Here is a 24,163-nt window from a genome sequence, read left to right on the forward strand (position 1 = left end):
CACCTGGATGTTGCAGTTGGCTTCACAGTCCTTACTGAGGTACTTGCAGTCACTGAGGACGCTCTTCTAAATTGTGAATTCTTAAGCCCTTATCTCTTTCCTTTTGTTTCCTGGGCCTACTGTTACTATCTCTGGGTAAAATCAACATCTGGTTTTATACAATATATGTATAGTCAATTACTAGTTTAAAAAAGGCTTTTATTTTAAGTTAGAAATATCAATATAAGTGCATTATCCTTTTCCTTAAAAAAAAAAAAAAAAAAAAAAAAAAAAAAAAACCACAAGTTTCCCTCTTTTGTCTATTGGAAAAGCCAAGAAGCAATAGCATACCAGCAGCAATGAACAGACATCACCCAGACTTCTACAGTCCATCTGCTGCAACAAAGAACCAGGCCTCTTCAGGAAAATTTCTTATTACAAATCTTGGAAATGTATAAAATAAGCCTGAGATATCTCATTAGGCCAGAAAGTAAGGAGGCTACCAAAGAATAATAAGATCATAGGGGCAAAAGCGAAGGAGCTTTCACTGGCCAAAAGGTGTAACAATTTGAGCAAAGAAAAAAAAAATGTATTGAAGCCCATCAAATACACTTTTAAATCTATGCACTTAAAGTAATATTAAAGATCCAAGAAATTATGTTGGAAATTATAAAGCACACTGGTCATCCTACGAAGCTGCTAGAGCCCCAACTCACTCTGAAAACTGATTAAGATCAAAGACTTCCTTTCTGTACAGTTTTTCAAGTGGTTGGTGCAGGAACGTACAAAGAATTATAGACCTAGAAAATCACTGTTTTGAAACCATCATGAAATACATAATGGATACAGACAGTGAATGCCGTAAACATTAAAGCTATCAGGTAAACTGTTAATGAGTAATTTGATAACAGATGAATGAGCCACAACAACCTGAACCCATGAAGCCATCTTGGCATCACTGAAAAAAACCTCCAGAACTTACGTGTCTATGTTGGAACACAGAAGAAGGATAAAGCACCACCTCTGAAACTTCTGAATCTAAACAAAAAACAGTGTGAATAGAGTCAGGGTCTTTCTACTTGAAAAATCAAACTGGTTTCTTGAACAAATCAAAAGAATGAAAAGCAAGTGAGGGGCAATAAGGCTAGAATAAGAGAATGAAAGACAGTAACATATGCTAAATCTAAAAAACAAGTGAACAAACAACAAATACACAGAATTACAGATACAGAGAACAAACTGGTAGTTGCCAGATGGAAGGAGGAGAGAAACAGGTACACAAGATTGAGGTACCAATTTCTGGTGCAAAACAAATGAGTCACAAGAAATGTACAATGTGGGGAATACAGTCAATAACTATGTAACATCTTTGTACAGTGACGGATGTCAACTAGACTTACCATGATTATCATTTTGAAACATACAGAAATAGCAAATCACTATGTTGTGTATCAGGAACTAAGAAGATAGTGTTGTAGGTCAATTATAGTTTAAAACCGAACTCACTCTTAGATTTGTAGTTACCAGAAGCACAGGGTGGAGGGAGGGCGAATGAGTGAAGGCAGTCACTAGGTCCAAAGTTCCAGTTTAGTATGTACCAGGGGCATAATGCACAACATGATAAACAGGAGGAACACAGCTGTAATGTTATGTATGAGAGCTGTTAAGAGTAAATTTGAAGAGTTCTCATCACAAGGAAAATTTTTTTTCCTATTTAGTTGGTAATCTCTGAGATGATGGATGCTCACTAATTCTTTTTTTTTTTTTGTCTTTTGTCTTTTTAGGGCCGCACCCACAGCATATGGAGGTTCCCAGGGTAGGGTTCAAATTGGAGCCGCAGCTGCCAGCCTACACCACTGTCACAGCAACAAGGGATCCGAGCCGCATCTGCAACCTACCCCACAGCTCACGGCAACGCCGGATCCTCAACCCACTGAGCGAGGCTGGGGGTCAAATCCGCCATGCACATGGATACTAGTGGGTTGTTCAACCACTGAGCCATGAAGGGAACTCCCCACTAAACTTATTTTGATAATCATTTCATGATGTATGTCAGATCATTAATCTGTACACCTTAAACTTATACAGTGCTATATGCCAACTGTATCTCAGTTAAACTGGAAAAAACCCTAAAAGCAAGATTTGGATCTTGATTCAAATACACTAACTCTATAAAGACACACTTGAGAATATTGGGGGAGTTTGTCTACCTCTGCCAGTGAGCCAAGGGTTTTACACTTCTTACATCTTTTTTTCCCCCTTAGGAAATATAACAAGACTGGTCCCCCACATGTGGCACAGAATAGAATGATCTTTCTCATGGAACACTTTTAAAATCTCCATCCTCATGGATTTTAATCATCTGTAGCTATCTAATATCCTTGAATACTTTTCTTATATTTTATTAATTTCCTATATTTTAAGTCCCTCTTTCTTGAGGAAGAAAAGTTTCATCTCTTTAGATTCCAAAGCAGTGTGGATTCTAACAAGGAGATATACACATGCCTTCAATTGAAAAATAAGAGACAGGGAGAGTGGCTGTGAGAAGGGGACCAAGTATTCTAGCAAACATGGCCCCCAAGTCCAAGAGCAGTGGCAGTGTTGGGGCTTCCGGCATCGTATCCAGGATCATAGGTGCTGCCTGGCAGCAATGCCCTGCAGTGGGATGGGCATTCTACCCTGCTTGTAGCTTCAGATTTCAGCTCTCTAGACTCCAGGGAATTTTTTTCTGCTTAAAGTGAATAGGGTGATAAACACTGTTTGCAACCAAGAACCCTGAGTCTCATCTAACCAGAGTCTCTTTGCTACGTTCCTGGACCAGAGGATGAAGCAGTCTAGTTTTCTGTGTAATGGGTTCGTGAACAAAACAACAACAACAAAGCTAAAAGGGTATGTTCAAGAATGGTTGGGCCATTCAAAGGACTAATTTATGCAATTATCTCAGTTCCAGTCAGTTACCCATCTTAGGCAGGCTCAAGGTTCAGTCTCCTATCCCTATCTGGGCATTAAAATCTCAACCTCCAGCTCCACTGCTGCGGGGCTTCTGATGTTGGATTTGATTCTCCACTATAGGGGGCAGCAAACAATGGCCTGCTATTTCTTTAAATACGTTTTATTGCAACACTGTCACTCTTATTCATTTATGCATTGTCTATGACTGCTTGTGAGCTACACTGGCAGAATTGCATAGCTACAACAGAGACTATAATGGCCTAAAGGCCTGAAATATTTACTGCCTGGCCCTTCATAGAAAATGACTGCCAACCCCTGTTCTACTAGATCAGGATAGCATTATCTTTGAGTTTTTTTCATTTCTGACACCAGGTGATTTTTCTTCTTGTTTCCAGGTGGAGAGAGGGATTTTACTTTTCTTTCTTTGGTGGGAGACAGTTTTCATCAGCTTATTGTATCACATTGTTGGGAGTTCTTTGTACAATATACACAAACCTGAAATGCAGGAGGAGAAAAATTTCATGGTGTTGTAGAAAAGTGGGAGGGACACAGGAAAAATGACAAGAGTGATGCAATTTAAAATGTACATACTGATACCTTGTGTTACCAGCACATAAAGTCTTTTTACTTCCTCCTCTCCTTAGAGATCCTAAAGCTACTTTTAAAACTTTGAAAATATGTACCAACTCTTTCTATTCATAAGTATCAATGAAAAGTCACAGATAATTGTCCAGGCCTCTTAGCCTCTTATGGATGAATATACATCTATTTGCCAATTTTTTGGTCAAAAGAGAGACAGCACAGCTTAAAGTTTAGGCAGAAGAGGAAGAGGTGACTGGGGAATTCAAGTCCATGCAGCATTTCTATTTAATCACTCTGTGACCTGGGAGGAGTTGCATGAATTTTCCAGCCTCAGTTTTCTACCTTTAAAAAGGGATTCACAGTAACAACTTCTTTCTAAATTTGTTGTAGAAGTGAAACTGATGCATGTAAAACATTTAGCTTAGTGCCCATTACATAGCAATAGCTTGATAAATACTGGCTACTCTTAATCATCAATATTACTAGTACCTGTGGTCTAGTGGAAAACAAAACTCTTTAATGGACATGAATTTATGCTGGATATAAAGATTAAAAAAAAGTTACTTCCTCTGTTTCCTTAAATCAAGTTTCATGAGTTCCTGGTGTGGCTCAGTGGTTAACGAATCCGACTAAAAACCATGAGGCTGAGGGTTCGATCCCTGGCCTCACTCAGTGGGTTAAGGATCCGGTGTTGCCGTGAGCTGTGGTATACCTCATAGATGCAGCTCGGATCTGGCATTGCTGTGGCTGTGGTGTAGGCCGGCGGCTACAGTTCCAATTAGACCCCTAGCCTGGGAACCTCCATATGCCATGGGAGCAGCCCTAGAAAAGGCAAAAAAACAAAAAAACAAACAAAAAAAAAAGTTTTTTTTTTTCCTTTTTAGTTATCCATTTACATAGAACTGATATGAGTAGAATTCATTACAGTGAGCCGTTCTTGGCATCAGAGATATATAAACTGTCCAGCTCACACGGTCCCCACAAGAAAGTCTGACAGAATAAAAGAATCCCACCACTGGTGTCAGGGCTCTCTACAGAACCCTAAGCAGGGAAGAAAGTGAGCACTCAAAGTAAACAAAAGGTAAAGCTGGAGTGCCCATCATGGTGCAGTGTTTAACGAATCTGACTAGGAACCATGAGGTTTCGGGTTCGATCCCTGGCCTCTATCAGTGGGTTAAGGATCCGGCGTTGCTGTGAGCTGTGGTGTAGGTTGCAGACGCAGCTCGGATCCCGTGTTGCTGTGGCTCTGGCGTAGGCCGGGGGCTACAGCTCTGATTCGACCCCTAGCCTGGGAGCCTCCATATGCTGCGGGAGCAGCCCAAAGAAATAGCAAACAGACAAAAAAAAAAAAAAAAAAAAAAAAAAAAAAAAAAAAAAAAAAGGTAAAGCTGGCTGCGTGAATGAGGAACAAAGGAAAGCACGTGAAGAAAAAAGCTGGGAGAAGGGCTGCTGATGTTCCACATCCATTACTGCTCTTTTCTAACTGGTTTATGTGAGCCAATTGGGGACACTGCAAACAGGAAGAAGCCAGCACCTCCAGCTGTCTCTGTCTACCATTAAGGAGCACTGAAAAGAAATGGTGAGGAGTTTTTAGGAAGGTCGAGAAAATACTTTAGGGAAACTGCCACCTATAATGGGCTGGGGTTGCAGAAAAGGAGGTTGGACGTTAACTGAATGTAGAGTCAGAGGGGGCCTTGGCCAGAACAGAACTTTAAGAGAGGTTTAACTTAAGTATTTGGGACACAAGCAACACTTCTAATAGCATGCAAGTGGGAAAGAAATTATTTGACACTAGTCCCACAGATGCCACACAGCTCTGTCAACATGAAGCCTTCATAACGTCAGTGAGGGACCCCAGCAGAAATACCAACTCTTCCAGGGAAAGGGAAATCAGAAGGACATTTCCAGAGCTCAGCAGATGAGGCTGCTTTTGGAAAATTCAACTCTAGTACCTGACAAGCTACATGAATGTAGCAACATCTAGGGCAAGAAAAAAAAAAAAACAGCTGGTCCCATGTCCCCAGACCAAACTTGTTCATGGTCATATATTAAAAAGCTCTGGAGACTCCTAAGAAAACCACAGTAGGAGAACTTTGCATAGAGCTAGTATTCTATTGGGTAGAACAAGTCCCAGTTAAGTTAAACATAAGCTACATGGCACTGCATGATAATAGTACCCACCTCACAGCTATTTCATGATTTGATGTGAATTCATTTCATGAGCTCCAGAGCACCTGAGAATTTATGATATTGCTCGTATTGATAGGTTATAGCCAACATTATTACAAGTATCCAGATTTTGAGAAAAAAATGCTAAGTTTTTTTTTTTTTTCTGGGACATGGTCTTTGTAATACAGGCTAATAAATGCACTGAGCTTCCAAGATGCTTTGAAAAACAAAAGTTTTGCTCCAACTTTACTTGCAAGAATGTTATGACACCACTGTAGCAAAGTCTCAGATCCCTTCCTGAAAATCACTATTAATGGGTGGCCTGGAGAAAAGCAACATGTCAAATCAAACTCATTAGCTTTCTAATTTCCAAACTCCCTTCTCCTCCAGCATACCCTACATCAGTACCATCCAAACTACTAACTGGGCTGTCATCTTTGACTCCTATCTCCCTTATCCTTGACATCCAATTAACCTTTCAGACCTTTCGTTTTTACTTCAAAGTTTCTCTAATCTATACACTCTCTCTGACCCCAATAACAATGCCTTAATTTAGGCCACTATGGTTTCTTCCTTAGAATACTTTAACAGCTAAGAAGTCTTCAATTCTATCATCATATAGCACATGTGGCTTTACACAACTGACCCCTGCCTATCTCCTTCACTTCATATCATCACCCTCACATTACATTCTGCAGACTTTATGAACCTTTTGCAGAATTATGGGAAGTAACATGCTTTCTCACCTTCCTGTCATCTCTTGCACAGTTTTTTTTTTCCTCTGATCATCCTTTATTCATTTTCCTAACACCTTCTAATTTTTATCTTCTAGAATTTACCTTGGATATTATCTCTTCAGAGCATCTTTTCCTGACTCTCCTAGTTCTTCATTTCACTATGCCTACCCCACATTATCACTGCCTATTTATTGACCAGACTAGCTCAGTGAGTCTCCAAAAACACCCTGGAAGTCCCCAAGACTCTTTCATGGTGTCCTCAACATCAAAACTATTTTCAAATAGTAGAAACACTCAGACTTTGCCTGTCTCACTGTGTTCACATGTAAACTAACGGAGCAAACACGCTGGTGGATTAAAAATGTTAATACCTTAGCTCAAATCAAAGCAATGGCTCCCAACTTCACTAGAAGCCATAGATTCTTTACTGTCACATACTCAGTGTAAAAGCAATGGCCGTTTCACTTGAGAATTCCCCGATGGAAGAGAAACAATTATTTCAATTAAATGTCAGCTTTTAAGTACACATCTCTTTCATAGTCTCTGTGATGAAATGAGAAGCAAAAAACACTTCTGCTGTACACCAGTAGATGATAGTTGTCTCAAGGAAAAGCACTTGTACACAGTTTGACGGTGGAACTCACTTTTTTCAGAGAATTCCACTTTCACTTGGAAGAATGATTGAAAAACTAATTATTCAGACTTTGGTATCTGGCACACATTTTATGAAAAATGAACAAAGTGAGTCTCAGTTCAAGGGAAAAAAAATGACAATATTTCTAATTAGTAAGATTCAAGCTTTCAAGTGAAAATTAGTATTTGAAAAATATATCACCATGATTTTGAGAGTTCCCCAATATAAAGATTTTTTCAGATAAGATCACTGATGATGTTGATAAATACAATTTTTTATAAGATATAATGAAACATTAGGTTAACATTTAGAAAATCTGCATAACTAAATAAGCTAATTATTTTTCAAATGACCAATGCATGGGTAAAATATCCCAAGGTACAAGATAGACCAACGGACTTTAATGTAAGAGTATGAAAAGTTCATTTACATGGTTTCAAAATCCACTTTGCAACTAACATTTAGGGAACTGCCATCTGTTGCATTCTGATACAGCATCAAAGAACATCTACAATTATCTAAAAAGTAATTAAAAGCCTTATCCTTTTCACTGCTACGTATCTTCTTATACTCCAATCAAAGTAACATCTTACAACACATGGAATGCAGTAACAGATAAGAGAATTCAGCTATCCTCTATTAAGCCAGGGATTAAAAGCATATCTGCAAAAATGGTAAACAATTGTCATTCTTCCCATCAAATTTATCTGTATGTCAAAACTATGTTTTAAGACATATTATTGAAATGAATTTAAATTAGTGTTATTTTTAAATGAGTATTTTAAAATTTCTTAGTTTTACTTTCTAATATGAGAAATATAACTAGATATAATCAATATAAGTTATTTGGGATCCTGAATAATTTTTCAGAGTGTGAAGAGTCCTGAGGACAAATTCTGAGTGAATTTGACATCTGCTACTCTAGACTATAATATTTGTCACAGAATCTCATTACATTGACTCTTATAGCCCAGCTCCTAGCCCTAGTATCAGGCTCAAAGAAAGCATTATGTAAATTTCAAAGAAATGAAATACAGATGGGTCACTGCTCAGAAAAGAAGAAATGTGAAATTCAGAAGAAGGTTTGCCACTTTATCCCCAGGCTCTGTCAGAAAATGCACAGACATACCTGAATCCACAATGGCCTGTCTTTCCCTACCCTACTGGCATCAAACCTGCCTCGAGATTTCTCACTCTGACATAAGTAAGAGTATCAGGAAGTGCTAGAGAGGTTTTACAAGAGCTATAAAGATGATTCAGAGTTAGAATACAATCTAATGAAAGTTAGATTTTTTTGTTTATTGGATGGACTGTAAAGAGGAAACCTAATAATGCTTGTCAGATAGATAAAGAGTTCTACAAAGCATGCTGGCCAACTGTTCTCTGTATTCACGGAGGGAGGAACAAGAGGAAGCCACTTAACCTGAAGCCTGGGAGATTCAGAGGCAAAGAGAATTTGGTGGTATTGAGGATTATTAAGCATCATAATGGGCTTGTTAGGGATGCCGTGGAGGTTTGTGTTAACTGAAGAACACTTCTGCTGAAGGAACAAGAGCAGAATAATGTTCTGATTGTCTCAACTGGTTGTATTAATTCCAAGAAACAGGTAGAATGACACTACTTAGAAAAATACACTGTTTCAATGAAAAATTCAAGAAACCCATAAAGCATCTTAAGAGTATTTCTATTATACCTCTTTAAATTATCTAAACAGATCAAAAGTATAAAGGACCAATTGTCAGACTATATTTTATCTAAACAGATCAAAAGTATAAAGGACCAATTGTCAGACTGTATTTTAAAAGTTAAATTCCCATTATTAAACAAGTTTCTGCCTGTTATGTGTTGAACTGTGTGTGTCCCCCCCTTCCCCCGTACCCAGTATCCATATGTAGAAGTCCTAATTCTGTATCTTAGAGTACTACTTTACTGAAAGCAGGGTTACTGCAGATGTAACTAGTTAAATGAAGATGAGGTGATGTAGCTAGTTAAATGAGGATGAGGTGATGTAACTAGATAAATGAGGATGAAGTCAGATTGGAGTAGGGGGCCCTTATCCAATATGACCAATGTCCTTATAAAAAGGGGAAATTTGGTGACATACAAGTACAGAGAGAAGAGAGTGTGAACATACAGGGAGAATATCACATGAAGATGAAGGCAGAGATGGGAATGATGCTCCTACAAGCCAGGGACATCCAAAGTTGGCCAACACACCATCAGAAGCTAGAGGAGAGGCTTGGAAGAGATTCATTTCCACAGCCAGCAGAAGGAACCAACACTGCTAACAGCCAATTTCCAGCAGCTAGCCTCCAAAATGGACACCAAAACTGGTAATAAATTCTATGTTTAAGCCCCTCAGTTTGGGGTACATTGTAACGGCAGCCCCAGCAGATACCCTGCCTCGGGCTACAAAGAGATTTTCAGTTTAATGGGCGAGAGGAATAAACAGGTAAGTCACCCAGCGTTATAAATGATACACTGGGGTGAGATGCTCAGGACCATCATCAGGTGGGCACTACTCTAAAGGCTTCTTTGTAAAAAGAGGCTGGGGATAGGAATATGCCGCCTACAGTGCTCATCAACTCTTGCCTCTCTCATTCTCTAAAGTCACACATCACCATGCTACATCAGAGCCACACTTCTCACCCTGAGAAATGTACTCCCTAGAATGCAGTTGACCTGCAGTCAAAGGCTCCCAAACCCACTGAGGCAGCTCTAGCAGCACAGATGATGGCAGCGTTCATCCAGAGTAATGCACTGTAAATTCATGGTATATGGGAGTTCCTGTCATGGCTCAGTGGTAACAAACCTAACATCCATGAGGATGCAGGTTCAATACCTGGCCTCACTCAGTGGGTTGATACAGCTTTGACATGAGCTGTGTTGTAGGTTACAGACATGGCTTGGACCCCATGTTGCTGTTACTGTGGCTGTGGTTGTAGGCCAGCAGCTGCAGCTCCAATTAGATCCCTAGCCTGGGAACTTCCATATGTCATGGGTACAGCCCTAAAAAGACAATAAAATAAATTCATCGTTTATGTGACGAAATGTTTAAAAATAATGGTGCTGATCGAGAATGGCAGTGACAATTACAGTGAGTCATGCTGCATATGTGCACATGTGTGTGCATGTAGCTGTGCCTTCTGTTTTCCACTGTTTGTCAAGCCCCCAAGGAACAGTTCAACCAAAGCTGTTAGTACTTGAAAGAGTAAAAAGTGTCAAAATACATAGGAAAAAAGTGAGAACATTGGTCTTGACCAAGAGTCATAGTGGCTGATTGAAAAACTAATTCAGTGATAACAAGCGTTCACTTAATCTCTAGAAAGTGCATCAAATATTTCTTTTGACCTTTTATATTTCCCTTGGTGGTGTTTATCCAAGCCTCCAGCACCCAATCAAATCTCCCTATCATTTACCTTAGTCCTACTCCATAAAAAGGAAAGCAAATAACTCACTATGTTCAGTGTAAGGAAGCTGCCTACATGCTGATTAGCTGCAACTACCCTCAGGTTTAACTTGATTCTTTTTATCCTTCTAGCATTTAAATTTTGTTTCTATTTTCAAACTCAGCATTTCTGAATCATTTGTCAAGTCCTGCCTGAGCAGAAAGCAGATCCCTGGGAGATCAGAGAAAAGAGCAAGGAATTGAGAAAGATGTCGGCTTTTGGTTGTTTAAAGACTGAGCCGATTACCTCATTACCCCAGTTTCCAGCCCACTGGCCTGTGGAATGGGAGCGCTCCTGGGTCACTCTCAGTTCCAGGGCACCAGCTGGGCTTCATGCTCCACCCCTTCAGCTGCTGAGCTCATGCCTACTCCTGAGACATTCTTTCATCTACTGAGAAAGATGCGCAGGTAGGGAGTATTTTAAAGTACAGCAAGCCACACTGTATTTATCCTCTAGTAACTCATCCATCAGTAAAGTCAAAGTTATTTGATCCCGAAGGATAGAACTTTCCTTCACCAATCAATCTTCATCGACTCTACTGTAATTATAGATTATTTACCCAGATCTCTTCTCCCTGGCAACTTGCAAAAAGCCAAGACATCCATAGCCAATAAATGAGGTAACATAGGAGGTGATTTGTCATTACCGTAGGTCATTAGCTCTGTATGTGTTTCAACCCATACTTTCCACAATAACTATCTTCGTTATAGTGCTGGGTCATGGAAGACTTGAGAATTTGGACTTTATTAGGAAGGAAATCATCTGTCTACTTACGGTTTCCCAAAATACATGCACAAACATACAAACACACACACACACACACACACACACACACACACACACACACCCTACCTCAAAGGGACAAATAATGAAAAATTAAATCAGAAAGGTCACTGTTTGGTTAAGACAGCAAAAGGTACTACAGGGAGTAATTTTTTAATACAATCATAACTACACAAAAGCTAAAGTATTCCTGTATTGACATTTTATTGACCATGGGATTCTCACTATCAGTCTATCTTAATGGTGAAAGGGGTAAAAAAGTTCTCCTGGGGATGAGACCACTGCCTTAGTCGTGAAGACCCCTGCAAAGAATGTTTGGATACCAGCATGTTTCCTGCTAAGAAAATGTACCTGTACTGCCCTCTAATGGTTATCACCTTGTAGGTTTAAGGTTATCAGAATACAGCTGTCACGCCACCACTGTCTAAAGGATATCATCGGATAAACAATGCAGGAAATAGATCCTAAACCAAACCCAGATCACCTTTTCTAAAAGAGTCATCATGGTTGAATCGGCACTAGAATTATCACTTTCCTGCATTTGTGGTTGTCTTGAGAAATCATGGAGCTCTCAGAAGCAATACCATACACTCCCTTTGTGAACAGACTGTGGAGTACTATGAAGATCCTGCTATGGACTATAATACAATATATTCTCACTGAAAACTGAGTTGATATTTACCAGGAAGCAATCAAGACCTCGAGTTTGAGGCAGTGCCCTTTAAACATGCTGATTATCTGACACATTCATGTCTGACTGTATATACGGATATGTTTCTTAAAAGATGTCAATTCACTAACCTGAGTCTTGATCTGTTTTGATGATTCCCCTTATGTCAGACTACCTATTGCCACTACCTATTGTTAAAAGTTCAATCCAGACTCTTCATCCTCAAATCAGTCTTTTGAGTTTCCAGATTTCCAACTTTCAGGCCTGTTTCAGCCCTGAAGGAAAAGTAGAGAAAGCATGATGGAGAGGATCTGTTTGGCACACTCTTCAGCCAAAGGCCTGACCTTCCTTTACCGCAGCAGTTTGACTAATAAAAGAATCAGCTGGGAGTTCCCGTCGTGGCGCAGTGGTTAACGAATCTGACTAGGAACCATGAGGTTGCGGGTTCGATCCCTGGCCTCTATCAGTGGGTTAAGGATCCGGCGTTGCTGTGAGCTGTGGTGTAGGCTGCAGACGTGGCTTGGATCCCGTGTTCCTGTGGCTCTGGTGTAGGCCGGGGGCTACAGCTCTGATTGGACCCCTAGCCTGGGAACCTCCATATGCTGTGGGAGCGGCCCAAAGAAATAGCAAAAAGACAGAAGAAAAAAAAAAAAGAATCAGCTTATAACTACATGTGAGTGAGAAGAGGAGGCATCTTCCACAGAAACCAGGAAAGACTTGCATCTAAACTAGCCAATCAAGTCACGTAAATATTAATAGCACTGTTGAAAGTGGCATGTGGTTCTATCAGGCCACGCCTCAGTCAGAGCTGCTTCTATACCCCAGCTCCTAGTCATCGTCTCCGAGCTCCATTTATAAATAATTGAAGTATTTACTGTGAAATTACTACTTTGTATATGAAAGAGATCATTGTGCCCATGTCCATCAGATGGGGAATCCCAAAGTAGTGTTAGGTTGAAGAAGATAGTACAGGCCCTGTCACCAGAGTTGGGGGCGCATGGGGGTTGTGTGTGTGTATGCACGCCCGCCCACAATCAGCTCATCAGCAATCTCCCATAAGATATCAGGAGAGGACAATGTGGCTCAAATTGTTCCTTCATCTTCTCCAAGTGTCTAGGTCAAAGCACTAGCTTTAACCTGAAAAATTTTTCTCAAGCTGGAAAAAACGGATTACAGCAATAGAAAAAGAAAATTGAGGAAGGGAAAAGCAAAATGTCAGGTTGTGATAGCATTGCTACCAAGGCATCACCGAAGTCTCCTTCAAATAGTTCAGGAAAAATTCAGCTCACACGCCTAAACAGAATTCTCAGTAATATTATTCTAAGAGATACAAAGGAGGGAAAACTGTGTAGATAGCAGGAGGGGGAAGAAAAGTATTATAATTCTATCATTCTAGAAATAATCGTTTCAAGGAGAGGGGAGGAAGGGGGAAGCAGCATGAAAAAAATTCTTAAGAGACTTTCTTTACGTAGTGTTTTTCCTTTAATAATTTTAGTCGAGGATGCAAGAAGAACCAGTCTGTCTATGGTTGACAAGTGCCAATCCAGATGGAGTTTTCATTTCACAATTGCAAAATATCCTCAACTCTTATCTTCTCCAAACAGGTTACATTAATTCTGAAGGGAAATTTGAGTCTGACTTTATGAACAAATAGTTCCTTACAAATATTTCTTAAAAGAGGCTGAAGAAACTAATTTGAAGAGTTTGGTGCAAGAGAGATTTGTAAAATTCAGTATTATATTTCACTCTTCTGAAATTTCCTGAGATAGCTCATTCTTCCAAGTAAGGAAATATTGCTTCCAAAGCACATATGTTTTACTAGCAATTATTTATTGAGAATCTTTCCTGTTTAAAGTATGGGGCTAGATAAGGAGAATTCAACAATTTGTAAAGCAGCATCTTTGCCCTCAAAAGACTTGTAGCATATAGAGATGTTCCAGCAGAATAAATCCATGTTTTCACATTGATTTTTTGGATCATATCTAATACAAAAAATTTCTAGACAACTCTCCCCTACAGAATCTACTGAATTCCTATTGAATCATAAATATAGGAAATGCAATAGGGACTTTTGCTATAAGCTATTCCTATAGAGAGAAAGCACCAATGACAAAGGTTGAACTCAACTCCAGCTGGTTTATACTAAAAATTATATTCGATGAACTTGCAAGGACCATCTATAGTTTCTCAGAATACCAAGAATTCTGAGAAGAAAGAGACAGCATTCAATTGCCCCGTTTAACCTTCAGAGCCCAGGCTGTTAAAGGAGAGACTTCTAACTGGACTAGGACCCAAGATAAGAGAAAAATGAGAAGGTCGGCCAAGGCATGTTTCTGGCATATTCAAAAGGCTGTATTACCTGAAACTACTAAAATAGGCAGGTGCTGAGACAGCTGCTATAATAGAAGCAAATCTCATTTGCATCACCAGCTCACATACTGACTTTCAGCTGCATTCAGTCACTGAGCTAAACATTTGTGCTACCCAGGCTCTCAGTCAGCATGTGCAGCCAGCTTAGCTGATACATTTCTAGGTTTCTGCATGTTCCTCTGTCCAGTGGAAAACTATGGGGGTGGCACACCGGCTCTTTTTTCTTTCAAATTCAGCTTCCCTTAGGAATACGAGCTGTATCTTTGGTGCCATAATGTGGGAGGTGAGAGTGTTATATCCTCACAGGCAGCTGTTCTGTACTTAGATGAATGTTATATCTGTCAAGGGTGTTGGCAGGGGAGGGAGGGAGGGAGAGAGACAGGTCTCTCTGGAAAATGATGGGCAGCAAAAGCCAGATAATGAAGTATTTTCTATCCATTTCTTCATTTACTTCTTCCATTCATTCTGAATATTGCCCTGGGATCCTCTATTAAGGTGTGTTCTATCCATTGTCTCACTTACTTCATCCCTTATTCCTAGAACCTTGTTCTGAAGTCCTTTATGAATATCATTATCTTTCAATGATATAGAGATGACAAGATATCAAAGCAAGATGATTTTAGTGGAATTGCTGCCAGAGAGGTGGACTGAGCCCTGGGCATTAGTACACAGAATCCAGCTACCTCATCAACTCAACCCCTACTTCTCCTCTTGTACATTGACTCAAATGACAACCTCTTAAAGAAAATGGAGCCAGACTTGATAATAAAAAACTTGGAGAGATCGTATATTATCTCTGTTCATGGACCCTCATAGGTCGGTTAAAGGCCTGTAGCACAAAGGTATGAAGATGATTAAACTGCAAAATACCACCCACTGATTTAATCAGCATCACCATTCCCTTTCCTTCTCCCTTTATAAGAAGCTATAAGCTTGAAGAGGAAAGAATGCCCAAGTGATCATTCTGGCCTTGGGGAGACAAGCAACCAAAATGTCATTGAAGCATTCTTGTGTGACTCTTGCAAATCTCCATGTCCCTCTGAACATGACCACAGCTTACAAGGAAGCAATGCGTGAACATGTGGACACCTCTGGAAAGGCTAATGAGCCATATGCCATCGAAGGCTAATGATGCCACTGTCTTTCCTTAAGCTCCCTTCCCGCTCTTCTGACACTCATTTTTAAATCTGGTTTTTCCACCACCCTGTGAGATCTTTGAGGACAGTAAATATGCCATTGATTTTTAAAGATCCAGTACCTTGTATAATAACTTCTAAGTGTTCACCAAATTGAACTAATGCCAAGTACCTTGGCTCCAAATCACAGGGTCATGCTACTCAACATAAATTTAAAAGATTTCCTCCTTGACTCTTAAGTGAAAAGCAATGAAATACTCAAAGTACCATTGGTCTAACAAGAGAAGTTTTGATGTACAAATATAGACACATGAACTAAAATTACCTAAAAGGACCAGTTTCAGCTCTGTTAGAGAGTAAATTTAAACTCTCAAGTAGGAATTCCCACTGTGACTCAACCAGTTAAAAACCCGACATAGTGTCTGTGAGGATGTGGGTTCAATCCCTGGCCTCGCTCAGTGGGTTAAGGATCCAGCATTGTCATCAGCTTCAGTGTAGGTCTCATGTGCAGCTCGGATCCAGCATTGCTGTGGCTGTGGTGAAGGCCTGCAGCTGCAGCTCTTATTTGACCCTTAGCCCTCAGGACTTCCATATGCCACAGGTGTGGCTATAAAAAGGAAAAAGAAGAAAAAAAATAAAAAAACCCTCAAGTGAAAGATTAAGCTCCACATGATAAATTATCAGAAGTTATTTTTATGTTGTCTGATATTTATACCATTAAACCTTAAAGATAACATGCTAAGAGTCTAGGAGAAGATATTTTTATAGATTTTTCTAAATGAAGAAGGAAGATCTATACTTTTGGAAAGCATCATTCTGGAAAAAAATAAGGGAATTTTGAATTAGTCCATTTGGTTCCACAATTTGTAGTTGTCACAAACCTAAGCTCTGAAATTCACGGGATTACATTACTTATCAATAGGAAGTGGTCCAGGCCTTTAGGAAGAACTGAGATGATCTTGATGTATATAAACTCAGCCTTAGGAATTTAAAAAATCAAAATATAAAATTTTGAAAAAGAGCCTAGACACATGTGTTGTGAATACAGAGAGATAGGTAATAAGGACCTCTCTAAAACTCTTCAACAATAAAATTTTTAGAACAAATTAATTCCACTAAAAAGTTTTAAAAAAATTCCAATACTTATTTTGTAAACATCAAAGCATGAGAAATCTATATATTAGCTTATTTTTAGTGCTTAAAATTATGAACAATATCTTTTAAGTGTCCAGTTAACTTAGTTAACTGTGCAAACATAAGCAAATTACTTAAATTTTGTGAACTTCAGTTTCCTTGTCTGTAATAAAAATACCTTCCTATGTGACTTAAGACTGTAAACATGTCAGAAACATTAAAGTCTTTTTTACATATAATTTCTGCTTATTCATTTGTCACTGAAATGGTGATTAATGTAATTTCAAAGCTTAAAAGAGAAAACTCCTATATCTGTTAAAAATACAGTCTTACATAATATACAGCATCAATGAACAATTTAAAACAAAAATCAATTTTCTTTCTCTGTTTTCTCCATATTGATGATGATTTAAATGCAACGAATTTGCAGAATAGAGACCATACAGAAAACAAGGTCCGAAAGAAGAGGGTAGGAAATAGAATAACCAGGTTCATGCAAAGAGAAGAAGGAGGAGATAACACTTTTCTTCTTATATATGTAATGTCTAGATGTATTTCATGATAACTATTTTGAAAGCTTTGCTAATTTATACAGAATGTCCATGAATCAAAGCCTGTTTTTGTCCATTTGTGCATCTCAAAGAACAGCCAATCTAATTTAAGTTTTCTCCCTAAAATACATCTATGGATTGAGATAAAGCAATATACATGTCAGTTCAATAATCCTAACAATGGGAAAAACAACAAGTAATGACAGTGTTTCTGGTTTCAGCATGTCTACAGACTTCTAAGGGCTAGGCTGGGAACTCAGAGGACAACAAATTGGAAAATGACAATCTCAGCCCACCAAATCTATAATAAAAGAATTTTGTTGGCTTAGTCCATATGTTTACTCAACTTCTATAGTCCATATGTTTACTCAACTTCTCTAAGTACCCAACAAAAGATAGTATCTTGGGGACAGTGCAGTTGCTCTAGATTGTTTGGCATGACTGATATTTAGCTAGTTTGCACTCTTCAGCTATATCTAGAGAAGGAATACAAAATTTAGTTCAACAAGCATTTATTTAATGCTCCTGTATGCAAGGCATTGTGCTAGGTTTAATAATTTTTTTTTCTAACTCTTCCATTATGTTTACACCTGTTAACCTTTTGAAATGCCTGTAGTCCAAACTTAAAATATCTGTCTTCACTTGAAATGTGTGGTTTAGAAACTGATTAAGTCCAAATTGAGAAGTGATAGAATTTTAAAACAGCTTCTAACATGCAAAAGAAAGAGGTTTTGCAGCCCAGATAATTTAAAAGCAATTATTTTTTTAGTTACATAAAGAGACATTTTCAGGCCTCTAATTGCTCCAAATTTATCTGCAAAAGAGTCATTATGATCCATTTTTAACCCCTCTCTGACATCAAGAACTAATGCTGTAATTGAACTGTGTCATCATTGATCTCAATTCTAAACCATTAGACGAGCTGGTTTCTGTCCTTCACTGCAGTTGCACTATTTTCCTCCTAATCACTCCAGTGCCTGCAGATATGTAGAGTGTAACCAAGAAAGAGTTATTTAAAGTCGAGATAGAAGCTGTGAATGAATACTCTGCCAAGAAGACCATTATTTCCTATTTTCACATGTTTAAAGTAGGGATACAAGAGTAGACGTCTCTATTTTCAAATCTCATTTTTCCTTTTTTTTTTCCTCTTTGCCCCAAAGGTCTTTTATAGTAACTTTGTTTGCTTTCTCAAATTTATAATGAAGATAAGAGAACCAAAGAATTTTAAATCTACCCCACTGCTGATGCTGAATATATCAAACAACGTTTTGTTCTTAAGGAATATGAAACTCATGAAAAGGGAGTAACATAAAGAAAATGTATAGAGCAATTGTGTTTGAGTCTTGGAATTACAGCTGAGAATTAAAACACCTCTAATAACTAACAATTTCTATACTCTTGAACTAAATCTCCATTTCATCCTAACCTCAATATGAGGGGTAAAAAGGAATATCTAAATCGGTGGACATTAAATTGTTCAAATTATTGCATTTTACTGCTTAGTTTAAGAAGTCTCATATTACTTTTTTTTGATATAAGTATGTCTTTATTGTACATCTGTAAAACTTTGCACTTAAATCTAAAAAATAAAGCTTTTTATCTCAGAAGCTGGTAGAGCATCAACCCCATACTCGCTTCTTCCATTAAAAAAGTGACTTCACACAAAGTGAAACTCAGTCCCCAAACCAGGGACCTGGCAACGGAAGGAAACATTAGAGGGGATAGTCAGGAACACTGGCTTCCGGTATCAGCTCCAGAGTTACTAACCCACGCTTCGCTTCCTCTTTCTAAATACCAATATCTTCAATGTAAAAGAGAAGGAAATAGAATGTGGTCTAAGACCCTTATGATTCTAACATTAAGAAATAAAAAGTTACATAGCATCATTCTAGTATGTCTGGAATGGATGTAGTGTCAGTGATAAAGCTGGAGGCTAGCTTAAAGTAATAAAGACAGATTTATTCAGTAATGACTAGTGCAATAGAGGAGAGAACACATTGTAATCTGAGCTCAACCTACTGAAACCCAAGGCAGGAGACTTTTTCAATGCTAGGGTGTGCTAGAGGAAAGACACCAAAGGGCAGTAATGGGTGGAGAAGGAGGTCCATGGAGCAGGCCATCTGCATTTGCTAATTAGCCCTTATTCAAAAGAGAAACGAACATCTCATCTCTCTATGCTAGGAGATATAATGGCACAAAACAGAGCAAGGTGCCCAAAGTCTGGCCTGTCTTCCTTCAGAGCCTAGGAATTGAGACAGAGTTCTCTCTCTGGATGTTTTCATTTTAAAGAAACCACTCCCAGATCCTTGAGGAGTCAATTTTAAGGAGTAGAAGAGTTCCATCTACTCAAAAGTCAGAGAAAGGACTTCTAATTGCAAGCTTTTCCAGGAGGGGAAAAAAAAAAAAAAAAGCTGGGAGCTGGGGTCATCCTAGGGACACAGACTTAAGCAGCTAGAAGCCATGCTAGATTTTAGAAAAAGATAAAGTCTTTGCCAGTCTTTGTCATGGACCAGTTTAGGACATTCATAACCATCTGAGGTCTTGAAGGAAACTAAAGCTCAGATAAAAATACTTTCTAATGGAGCACTGAATCAAATTTTTAGAAGGCAGAAAAAACATTTGTATGAAAGTTTTTGGTTCTGCCATGTATAGACACTTAAAAAAGGGAGAAGAAAAAAAAAATTGGCCCCAAATATCTTAACCAATGACTCCATCTAGCTTTATTATGGCAATGTCTCGAGTCATTTAAACATGTATAACTACATTTCTCTTAAATGCCTAACAGCTGAATGTTTAGCCCATTTTAATACTATTTGCCCCCATAAAAGTGGGTCAAGTATGATAATCAGAAAGGTCATAGTGGAGAATGATAAGCTCATTTGATCTGTATCAATAACCATAGTTCTCTCCACATTCTCTTATCACCTTTTCTAAAATAAGGTGTTTCAAACTGAAAGATCTTAAGAGGGCATTTCTCTACAAAGTCTTATTTAGCTTTCATGACAAATTTAAAGGAGTTTTTATAAATGCAAATGAAAATATTAAAGGTGCTCAACATAGTCATAGAACAGACTGGTATTTTTTTCATGCAATAATGTTAATATGCTGTGCCCTCTGCAGTGGGACCGTAATTAAACCTGTTGGCATTTCCATTTTAAACCTAGTCATAATAAATCCCTCTGAGCAATAATGTGCCATTCCAAGACTCAAACCAGCAGTTTCCACTGTTTAGGAACAATATTTGAGAATGTTTTAAGCAGGGGGTCAAGTTTTAATAAGGTAAAACATTTAGCAGAATTTTTTTCTTTATTTCACCTGAGATGCTTGTTTGCCCTCTACAAACTAATTCCAATCTAATGTATGATGTTTATTAATAGTACAGACACATAATATGAGAAATTCATTCAAGCTCCAGTTGAGAAAATGTAGTTTACTATATACTATTGTATCCAGTTTTCTTAGACCTGGTATTTAAATAATTTGAGAGGGTGATGTTTAAGAAAAAGATTAAATTACAAATAAAAGCTAGAAATGAAAGTGAACACTTAGAATGAGAAAAGTTATCTTAAGCTAAAAGAAGGACTGACAAACACCACATCATAAAATTCAGAAGGATCACAAGATATGCTTAGAAATATCTATTTCACCCACATAATACTATTTTTCTTACCTATTTTGGCTTCATACTCTTTGATCACCTCTTTATATGACAAAGATTTTATAATATTTATATGACAAGAATTTAGTCAATCTTTCCCTCTACCATCAGAAGTTAGCAAACTTTCTATAAAGGGCTAGATAGTATTTTAGTCTTCACACTATACAGTCTCTGTCACAGCATAAAAATCAGTAAAAGATAATGCATACATGAATGAGCATGGCTGTGTTACAGTAAAACTTAGTTTTGGACCCTGAATTTTGAATTTTATGTAACTTTCACATCATGAAATGTTTCCCCCCAGTCAACTAAAAATATAAAAATCATTAGACAATAGATCACAGATTGCCAATCTTTGTTCTAGTTAAGAATTTTATTATTAACAGTTTTTAAAAGCTATTTTTAGCTTCTCAAATCATTACCCCTATGTTTTTTACGGTAGTTGTCAAATTTGAAAAAAATTCCTTTTACATATGAACACTTTGCATTTTCCTCTGCCATGACTAATTTTCTATTTTATTAGAGCATATACAATGATTTACAATGTTATGCTAATTTCTGCTATATGCTGTGACTAATTTTAACTTCAACTTAACTAGTTTGTCATTGATAACCTCAATGCAAAAACATGAGTTTTGTTATCTTTATTATTCCCACTGTGCATTAAGTCAAGAAATTATGTTTCCCCAAAGGGTTCGTATGTCACTCACTCGTATGATTTAATGCAAGGACCTATTCATCACTTCTGTTAGAAATTTATCACTGAAGGAGGGGACACACTTGTGCCATGTGCAAGTTCCCAGGCCAAGGGTCGAACCCAAGCCACAGCTGTGACAACACCAAACCCTTAACTATCACTTCCTATTACTTTTGCTTTTGCTATGCTCTGAAAATTTATTATAATCAGATGCTCAATGTTAGCATAATTTCTATTTCATCACTCACCTTCATTTATCACTTTGGTTCATATTTATGCATTTTTAAAATTTAAAATTTCTTTCCTTTCTTTAATAAATAACTTTGAAGATGACAAAAGGGATTCATTATATACATCTAAATCAGGTCTAATTTCTCGTGTTTTATTAAAACATCCCAAAACATCTTTTCAAATCACCTAGCACCTTTCTGTGTCAAGATGCCAGGTCAGCTGGCACAGTAGGCATATTCTTAGAAGCCACTGTGATGCCAAGACAGTTAGCATTCATTCAGCTGTACTCCACATAAATGAAACCACCATATCCCATCAGTCTAACACATATTCCCAACTCAGCTATACCTTAGATAATCTAAAATGACTGCAGCCACCAGATACCACTCAACGTGAGGGAGAAAACATGGAAAGGAAAAGAGACTGGAAAAGAAATTTTTTTTTTTTTTTTTTTTTAAACCAACTCCACAACCTTGCTAAGACCTGGGTGGGGTCCCTTTCCTGGCCTTGGAAGGTGTTTGCACACTTTAAGCTTATCTTCCTTAGTCTTCCAGTCAACCCACCTCTTATTGTTCCCCAGGACGTCTGTCAAGCAGCTAAGTAAGCAGTACCCTGAGGCACCACCTACCACCTTCTCCTGACCATTCAATTCCACAAATGGCCAAAGTTGAACCTTAAATAAGCAATATTCCAGAGGGACCCAGTGAGAACACATGTATTCAAGCTTACATATTACATAAAAGGTAAATTTTTAAAAAAACACAGAAAGCACAGTAATCATTCCATGGTTTAGAAAAAGAACAAATTAGCAAAGTCATCTACTGAGATTTGAATGTGATGTGTATGTTTAGGACATTTCATTCGATAAAGCTTAGTAGAAATTTTTATATCACAATCACACATAATTACTGATCTAATTTAATTATATGATTGCACATATTTACTCTAGCAACTATAACAAATATACAGTAATTAAACAGCATAACAAATAAAAGGCTATATTTTCTAAGGAAAACAAGAAATTTATGAAGGCTCTTGCATAGTAAACACACACACATACTGTAAAGGTCAATTACAAGCTTACAAAAGCAGACTATTCTGACTTGAAAGATAATCACAGTCATCTCACTGCCTTTCTCTATTCTAAACATTCTTTTCAAGAGCTTCAAGGAAAGGAGAAAGCTATAGAAGGAGAGTTTCAGGTCTGAGTATCTTCATAGCTTTAGCGAGCAACCACCATGCTCCTAGAGATTTCCATAAAATTCGCTTTGTGTAAATGGAGTCATTTGAGGGTTAATTAGTCTACAGCTCAAATCTCTGCCCTTCCTTCTAGAGTTTCTTTTAGCCTTAGGGTCCCTGTAATATGTTTCTAGTCTTAAGCCCACAAGACTCTGAGAGGCTAGTGTTTTCCTAATATAAACCTAATAGCTTTTTTTCAGTATTGTGATTATCCATGTAAAGGATAATTAACTTCAAGAAATTACTATTTTTTTACGACTTAGACACTGTGGGAACAGTACAGGTACAATGAAGTATATTTTCCATCCTATTAAGCTAAATACTATATTTAATTTTAAAACACACAATCACAGGGCTGCCTGGCTTTGAAAATAAAATCAAATATAATACATAAGACAAAGATACAAAAAAACCCAGATAGTTTGGAATAAAAAATATTACTTATATTGCAGAGAAGATACTTCATTATTTCTTCAGTTCCGGGTTTCTCTAAATTACAAGCTGACCTATGGTATTTAATATGTATTTTACTACCAAGTTTTTATTTATACAAGCATAATAGTAAAATGATCTCTACCTTCCTTAAGCCTTTATCAAGCATCCTTATCATGCTATACTTCTACCTTACACCAGTTAATATCAGTATTAGGAACATGACTTCACTGAAAGTTCAAAAGAATGATATTTTCATAATTATATCCTCCATAAGACTTACTTATCATAACTATATTAAAGAGGTAATTCCTATGAGTAATTCTATTACTAAGTAACAGACAATTTACAAATACTGTAGAGCTTTGAGGAATGTTTGGAGAAAATGCTTAATTAGGCCATGGTGTGAATTTTGACAACTTTCTTCATGGTTCATAGAATATTCTTTTGCTGACACGTATTTTCAGCAGTTTGATCAACAGAAAATCTTATTTTCCCAATATTAAAAACAGTATTACAGGGTCACAATATGGTGAAAAACAAAAACAAAGTTTTGTTTTATTTTTTTAAACAAATGTCATTTTACTCCGTAAGCCAAAATAATCTAACAGCATTGGACAAGTTTGCACTAAAATATACCATTTACAAGTATGATGGATAAAAATTTGAATCCAAGAAACCCCATTTTAGTTGGGAGTAAAGCTTGGGGCATAAACATGTTGCTCCAGGCAATCTCAAGTAACACACCCCTTGTTTCACT

General features: G+C 37.7%; 1 long non-coding RNA gene across 8 annotated transcripts in view; it reads right to left on the reverse strand.

Annotated features, from left to right (window-relative positions):
* The window catches only part of LOC146402782 (uncharacterized), a 95,108-nt gene that overhangs the window by 12,174 nt on the left and 58,771 nt on the right, over positions 1-24,163 (reverse strand). For 4 of the 8 annotated variants that reach the window (XR_014807794.1, XR_014807795.1, XR_014807796.1 and 1 more), the window contains exon 3: positions 962-1,017. The exons of 3 other annotated variants lie outside the window; for them this stretch is intronic. This is a non-coding gene — a long non-coding RNA (uncharacterized LOC146402782). Of the gene's footprint in view, positions 1-961; positions 1,018-3,338; positions 3,427-24,163 lie in introns of those variants that run through there. One more of the 8 variants, XR_014807799.1, reaches the window with a different exon arrangement.

This window comes from Sus scrofa, chromosome 6 (assembly GCF_054392235.1).
Source record: "Sus scrofa isolate SSC_HxYL_T2T_F1_AM1 chromosome 6, Sscrofa_HxYL_maternal_Yorkshire_Landrace_v2.0, whole genome shotgun sequence".
Taxonomy (NCBI): domain Eukaryota; kingdom Metazoa; phylum Chordata; class Mammalia; order Artiodactyla; family Suidae; genus Sus; species Sus scrofa.